General features: G+C 39.2%; 1 long non-coding RNA gene across 1 annotated transcript; it reads left to right on the top strand.

Moving 5' to 3' along the window:
• The first annotated feature begins 506 nt into the window (after positions 1–506).
• Positions 507–5814, top strand: LOC107970475 (uncharacterized). The gene is made up of 3 exons (XR_001713064.2): positions 507–665; positions 3433–3529; positions 5445–5814. It is a non-coding gene; the product is annotated as an uncharacterized LOC107970475 (long non-coding RNA).
• Positions 5815–6554: the final 740 nt, after the last annotated feature.

Here is a 6554-nt window from a genome sequence, read left to right as displayed (position 1 = left end):
AGTTTACAGATTAATCACAGTTAAGCTGGAGCAGGAACCCAAGATGCAGCTGTCTTCTCAGCTCAATGTGGTGGCATAGGCTCATCATCACTGGTGATTCCTAACCTTTCTAAAGTATGGAAGAAAAGGAACCAAACCACTCATAGGCGCTCTGAATTCAAATGTCTGTGACACTGAAAACATATCTTAGCCTATCATACTGTTAGTTGTAACTAACACATACTGTTACTTGTAACAAACAACCCCACACATTCAGCAGCTTATATCAACAAAATTTTGTTTTTCACTCATGCTTATATCCAAGTCAGATCAGCAGGGGACTCTACTCTTTGCAGTAACTCAGAGGCCAGACTGAGAGAGCAGCCATCTTGGCAAATGTGCTTGGTCACCATGCCAGAAAAAAAGGAAACGTGGTAAATTGTGCATTGGCTCTTAATGTTTCCACCTGGAAAAACACGCATCACTTCCAGTCCCATTTCATTGGCCATAACAAGTCATGTGACCATCTAAAGTGGAAGTATAATAGGAAGTCCTATTCTACCATTCCCGGAAGGAGAAAAGCTAGAAACATCTGGGAATCAGCACCAATCACAGACGTATTATAAGAGGACTGTGCTAGACACTCTTAGTGATGCAGAGATAAAGAAAACCTTGTGACCGTGCAGGTAAGTAGACACTCTGTGGCATATTCACATATGACTAAGACAAACCAGCACTTTCTAAGATTGGTTTACTTTGGCCACATGGGAAAATAAACCAAAACAATTTATTGCAGGGATTCTCCCCAAGGGTGATTTTTGTCCCTCAGGGAATATTTGGGAATATCTAGAGACATTTTTGGTTGTCTGCTTTTGCGGTGTGAATGTTGATACTGGCACCTAGTGGATAGAGGCTAGGATGGCTATACCTCAGCAAAGAATTATCTGGCCCCAAATGTCAATAGTTAAGAACTCTGGGCTCTTATATTTTTCACGCTTTTCTCACACACATGCCTTAATCTATTGAAATGAAAATTATGCCTTCGAAATGTCTATAGTTGAGACTATATACACCAATACTCATGAAGTCCCACTGTGCTCTATCACTGCACATTTTATGTCCAGGCATATGGACTTCTATTCAGAAGTGCAGATTTAGTATATTCATTTTGAGCTCCAAATGAAAGAGTTGACTATATTTTCAAAAATATCTTGTAATTCAAACTTAAAACACTGCCCTTCAAAACAGTACCATAAATATATCCTCCAACTTGATGAAAGCAGCAGTCTGTCCCATTGGAAAAACAACACGGCATGACATAATCGGACACTGACCATTGACGATAAGCTTTATGTGAGAGCTATTGTGAGATCTTTTTTACAAGAGCACATTTTTCTAAGAGCAGTCTCTGCCACGATAGGAGCAGTCAGGAAAAGATCTACTGTAAGTGACCAAGGAAAGGGGTGTGTTTAAGCTCAGTGGTTCTAATTCAGTTTGTGAGAAAGGCTTTGTCAAACACAGTTGAATGCAGAGGCGAAAGGCATGTGGAAGGAATTTTTTATACTTAACGGTGGGGAACTATTAGTAAACTACACTGAGGAATCTTTGATCTTTCAGCATCAAATTGTGTTAGAATTTAGGTTTAATGTTATTTCCCAGAGGGTAAGTTTTGTTTCCTAGTCTGAGCCTCAAGCCTTGCAGAAGAACTGACTCCGGAACTGACTACCTGGCAAAAGGATATTTGTGGGTTGTTAATTTGTGAATCAGAAGGCAAACCCTAGCCCAGCAGTATGTTAATCCTGGTGGCTGAGAGGGAGCCAATATGATCACAAGAATGCACACAGCTTGGGGTCTTAGAAAGAGCTTAAGAAAGCTTCAACTATGTTTGGAATGTACCGAATCAATAAATTGCTAATTTTTCCACCTGTGTGTTAGCCTACTTACTCTTCAGGGAGTTGAGGCTTGTAGTGCAAATACAATCCAAACACTTTATTAATTGCTCAGGCTAAAACAGGTCAAAGGAGCATGCCTAAGCTCAGTTTGAAATTCTTTTACTTACAAGGTTCCTGCAGTCACAGGGGAAATTTAATTGCTGTGCAAATTCTTCATCAAAAAATTGGTCCCTTTTGTATCTGTCCTTGGTGAATACCAGCCATTTCTTCCTTTCACCCTCTAGGCCCTGTTTATTAGGTAAATGCCTTTGTTCTAAAAGAATACAAGCTAAAGTGAAGGGCCATGATTTCTACTACTTATTGTCAAGTGGTTTGGCACTAATAATAAGCATAAAAGTACATATGCAGAAAATAATATAGCAAAAGTGGTAAAATGTCAACCTTTTGGTAAATTAAAGACTTTGTGGGAATTCACTGTACTCTTGCAGGTTTAGACATTTTCAAAAGAAAAAGTAAAGAAACAAAAGTAGTAGAAAGGAGGTTCTACTAAGCTTGAACTGTTGCAATGAGATGACAATAAAAATTATTTTGTTTTTTCCTTAAAGAAAATATGGCAGAACTATGAATGTTTGGTTTTTTGTTTGTTTTGAGACAGGGTCTTACTCTGTTGCCCACGCTGGAGTGCAATGGTGAGAGCACAGTTCACTGCAGCCTCAACCTTCTAGGCTCAACTGATCCTCCCACCCCAGCCTCCCAAGTAGCTGGGATTAGAGACGTGTGCCACCATGCCCAGATAATTTTTAAATCATTTGTAGACACAGGGTCTCACTATGTTGCCCAGGCTGGCCTCGAACTACTGGGTTCAAGCAATGCTGGACCCTCGGCCTCCCAAAGTGCTTGGATTACAGGTGTGAGTCACCCCACCTGGCCAGAGTGAGTGTTTGGATATGATGGAAAGCAGTACAAGTTGAGTATTCCTTATCACAAATGCTTGGGACCCATGTATCTGACTTTGAAATGTTTTGGATTTTAGAAAACTTGTACATATATAATGAGATATCTTGGGGATGTGACCCAAGTCTAAACACAGAATTCATTTATGTTTCACATATACCTTATATACATAAGCTGAAGATAATTTCATATAATACTTTAAATAATTTTGTTCGTGAAACAAAGGTACAACTGTGTGTTTGACTGCAACCTGGAACATGACTTCAGATGTGGAATTTTTTTTTTTTTTTTACTTTTTTTTAATTATACTTTAAGTTTTGGGATACATGTGCAGAACGTGCAGGTTTGTTACATAGATATACACGTGCCATGGTGGTTTGCTGCACCCATCAACCCGTCATCTACGTTAGGTATTTCTCCTAATGCTATCCCTTCCCTAGCCCCCCACACCTCAACAGATATGGAACTTTCTACTTGTGGCATCATGTTGGCACTCAAAAAATTTGGTATTTTGAAGGATTTCAGACTAAGGATGCTCAACTGTATTGAGATCTTTGTTAATGAATAGAAGTTGATGCTGCTGCTCTCCTGTGTATTTTTCCAATAGTGATGATAGATGATTCCAGATTTTGCCACACAGTGTCAACTGGTTTCTCTCCTTCACGGAAAAAAAAAAAGGCATATGGATGAAGGTGAAAATAAAGGTATGCTTTTTTTTCTTTTCTTTTTTTTTTGGAGACGGAGTCTCACTCTGTCATTCAGACTGGATGGAGAGGGTGGAGTGGCACAATCTCAGCTCACCACAACCTCCGCCTCCTGGGTTCAAGTAATTCTCCTGCCTCAGCCTCAGCCTCAGCCTCAGCCTTCTGAGTAGCTGGGACTATAGGTGTGCACCACCACACCCGGCTAATTTTTGTATTTTTAGTAGAGACAAGGTTTCACCATGTTGGTCAGGCTGGTCTCGAACTCCTGACCTTGTGATCTACCCGCCTCAGCCTTCCAAAGTGCTGGGATTACAGGCGTGAGCCACCATGCCCGGCAAAGGTATGCTTTTTTATGATGATTTAGTCTGAAATGACTTTGATTTATCAGCACCAGGCCCTAGGCTGCCTGGCTCACTCGCTATACATTATGCTGAGAAAAAGTGCAGAATTAGCACTTGGGTGCATATGAGGCCTAACACTTCGTTGTACCAGAATGCACCCTTGGCGACTTCCTTGTTGATTGCTACTGTGTACTGAATTGTATCTCTCCCAAATTCATATGTTGAAACCCTAAACCCCCATGTAATATTTGGGGATGGGCCTTTGGGAGATAGTTAGGTTTGCATGAGGTCATAAAGGTGAGGCCCTTATTGTGGGATTGGTACCCTCATAAGAAGAGATATCAAGGCAAATTAAAACCAAAATGAGGTATAACATACTGCTGGGCCAGGGTTTGCCTTTTGATTCACAAGTTAACAACCCACAAATATCCTTTTGCCAGGCATCATAGCTGACATTCTGGAGTCAGTTGTTCCACAAGGCTTGAGGCTCAGACTAGGAAACAAAACTTGCCATCTGGGATATAACTTTATAGCTAAATTCCACATTTTTTCACTGGACTAGCTTCATACCTTTTAGGATATCTATTATCAAAAAGACAAAATATAGTGTTGGCAAGGATATGGAGAAAAGGGAAACTTGCACACTGTCAGTAGGAATGTAAATTTGTACAACCATTATGGAAAACAGTATGGCGGTTCCTCAAAAAATTAGAAATAGAACTACCATATGACCCATCAGTCTCACTACTGGGTATATATCCTAAGGAATTGAAATCAGTACGTCAAACAGATATCTGCACTTCCATGTTTACTGCAACGCTATTCACAATTGCCAAGGTACGGAATCAACCTATGTGTCCGTCAACAGATGAGTGGATTAAAAAAAAAAAATGCAGTATACTCTCACTGCTTCAGTGGACTAATATGAAAAAAAAAAGAAAGAAAAATGTGGTATATATACGCAATGGAAACTATTCAGCCATAGAAAAGGAGGAAATCCTGTCATTTTCAACAACATGGATGAACCTGGAAAACATTTAGTGAAATAAGCCAGACACAGAAAGACAAATATCACATGTTCTCACTCAAATGTGAATCTAAAAATGTTGATCTCATAGACATAGCAGACTGGTAGTCATCAGGGACTGGGGTATTTGGGTGGGGCAGGGTAAGAAGATGTTGCTCAAAGGATACAAAATTTCAGTTACGCAGGAGGAATAAGTTCAAGAAATCTATTACACAACATGTTGACTATGGCTAATAATATACTGCATTCTTGAAAAATGCTAAGAGAGTGAATATAAAGTGTTCTCACCACAAAAATGATAACTTCGAGGTACGGCATATGTTAATTGGCCACATTCAGTTCTTTCACAATGTATGTATACTTCAGAACATCATGTTGTACACAGTAAATACGTACAATTTTACCTGTCAATGTAAACAATAAAATTAATAAAATAAAATACTGTAAAATAACCCCCACCCCCAATAAGAGATACTAGACAGCTCTCCCTCCCTCCTTTTCTCTTTTTCTCCCTCCTTCTCTTCCTTTCTCTCTTTCCTTGCCATAGGAGGACACAGCAAGAAAGGAACTGTCTACAAGCCATGGAGAGAGCTCTCAGCAGAACCCGACAGTGCTGACACCTTAGATCTTTGTTAATGAATGCATTAACATTCATTAAAATCCATTAATCTTGGATCTCTAGCCTCTGGGATTGTGAGAAAATACATTTCTGTTGTTTAAGCCACTCAGTATACAGTATTTTGTCATGGCAGCCCAAGAGGCCTGAAACAATTGTCAAACATTTTGTTACGAGGGAGAGCTGATAGGAACTACAGGAGAGAAGTTCTCTGTTTCTTTTTTTTTTTTTTTTAATTTCCCTTACCTTGTTCTTATGCCTAGCCCATGTCCATTTATATTAAATAAACTGTACTAACTGCTGTTTTTGTACATCTTTATATGGCAAAATTTAGGGAGTCTAACATTTCTGCATCTAGAATGTTGCCACAATTGTATTATAAATATCTGGGAAAGGTGATGTCCCAGCCAAGACCCAGGACAGAGGAATCAGTATTGTGGGACTCTCCCATTTCTTTAAGGCCCTTCTGCCGTACCATTTCAGTCTATTTTCACACAAAAGAGAGTCGAAATAGAGCCCTCCTACTTTAGTAAAAAGTCTGTTAAAACACAATGAAGCAATGGACATTGGAGACTCCAAAGGGTGTGAGGGCAGGATGGGGGACGGGGGTTGAAATTTTTCCTATTTAGTGCAATATTCATTATTCAGGTAGTGGGTACACTGAAAGCCCAGACTTCACCACTACTCAATACATCTGTGTAGGAAAATTAGACTCGTATGCCCTAAACCTATGAAAAAATTTAAGAAGAACAAAAAAAAAAAAAGAGAGAAGGAAAAAAACCTGTTAAAATCAAGAATGATTATTAAAAAAAAGATACAGAGTTTGGACTTTTAATTTGAATTCAAAACATAAACGATCATTCTCACCAGTATTTTGGTGTAAGACCAAGACGTCACCTTGGACTGAATCTGCTGACCAGAATCCTGCACTATTTTCCTTCTGTATATAGTGTCTGTGATTGCACAGTCTATGCTTTCTACTTTTAATATCTTTAAAGTAGAATGAGAATTTAAAGAGTTTTGAAATGATCTGTGTATAGA

Source organism: Pan troglodytes, chromosome 2 (genome assembly GCF_028858775.2).
Source record: "Pan troglodytes isolate AG18354 chromosome 2, NHGRI_mPanTro3-v2.0_pri, whole genome shotgun sequence".
NCBI classification, from domain to species: Eukaryota; Metazoa; Chordata; class Mammalia; order Primates; family Hominidae; genus Pan; species Pan troglodytes.
Note: the sequence above shows the minus strand (reverse complement) of the source record. Positions and strands in the feature narration are given on the sequence as shown.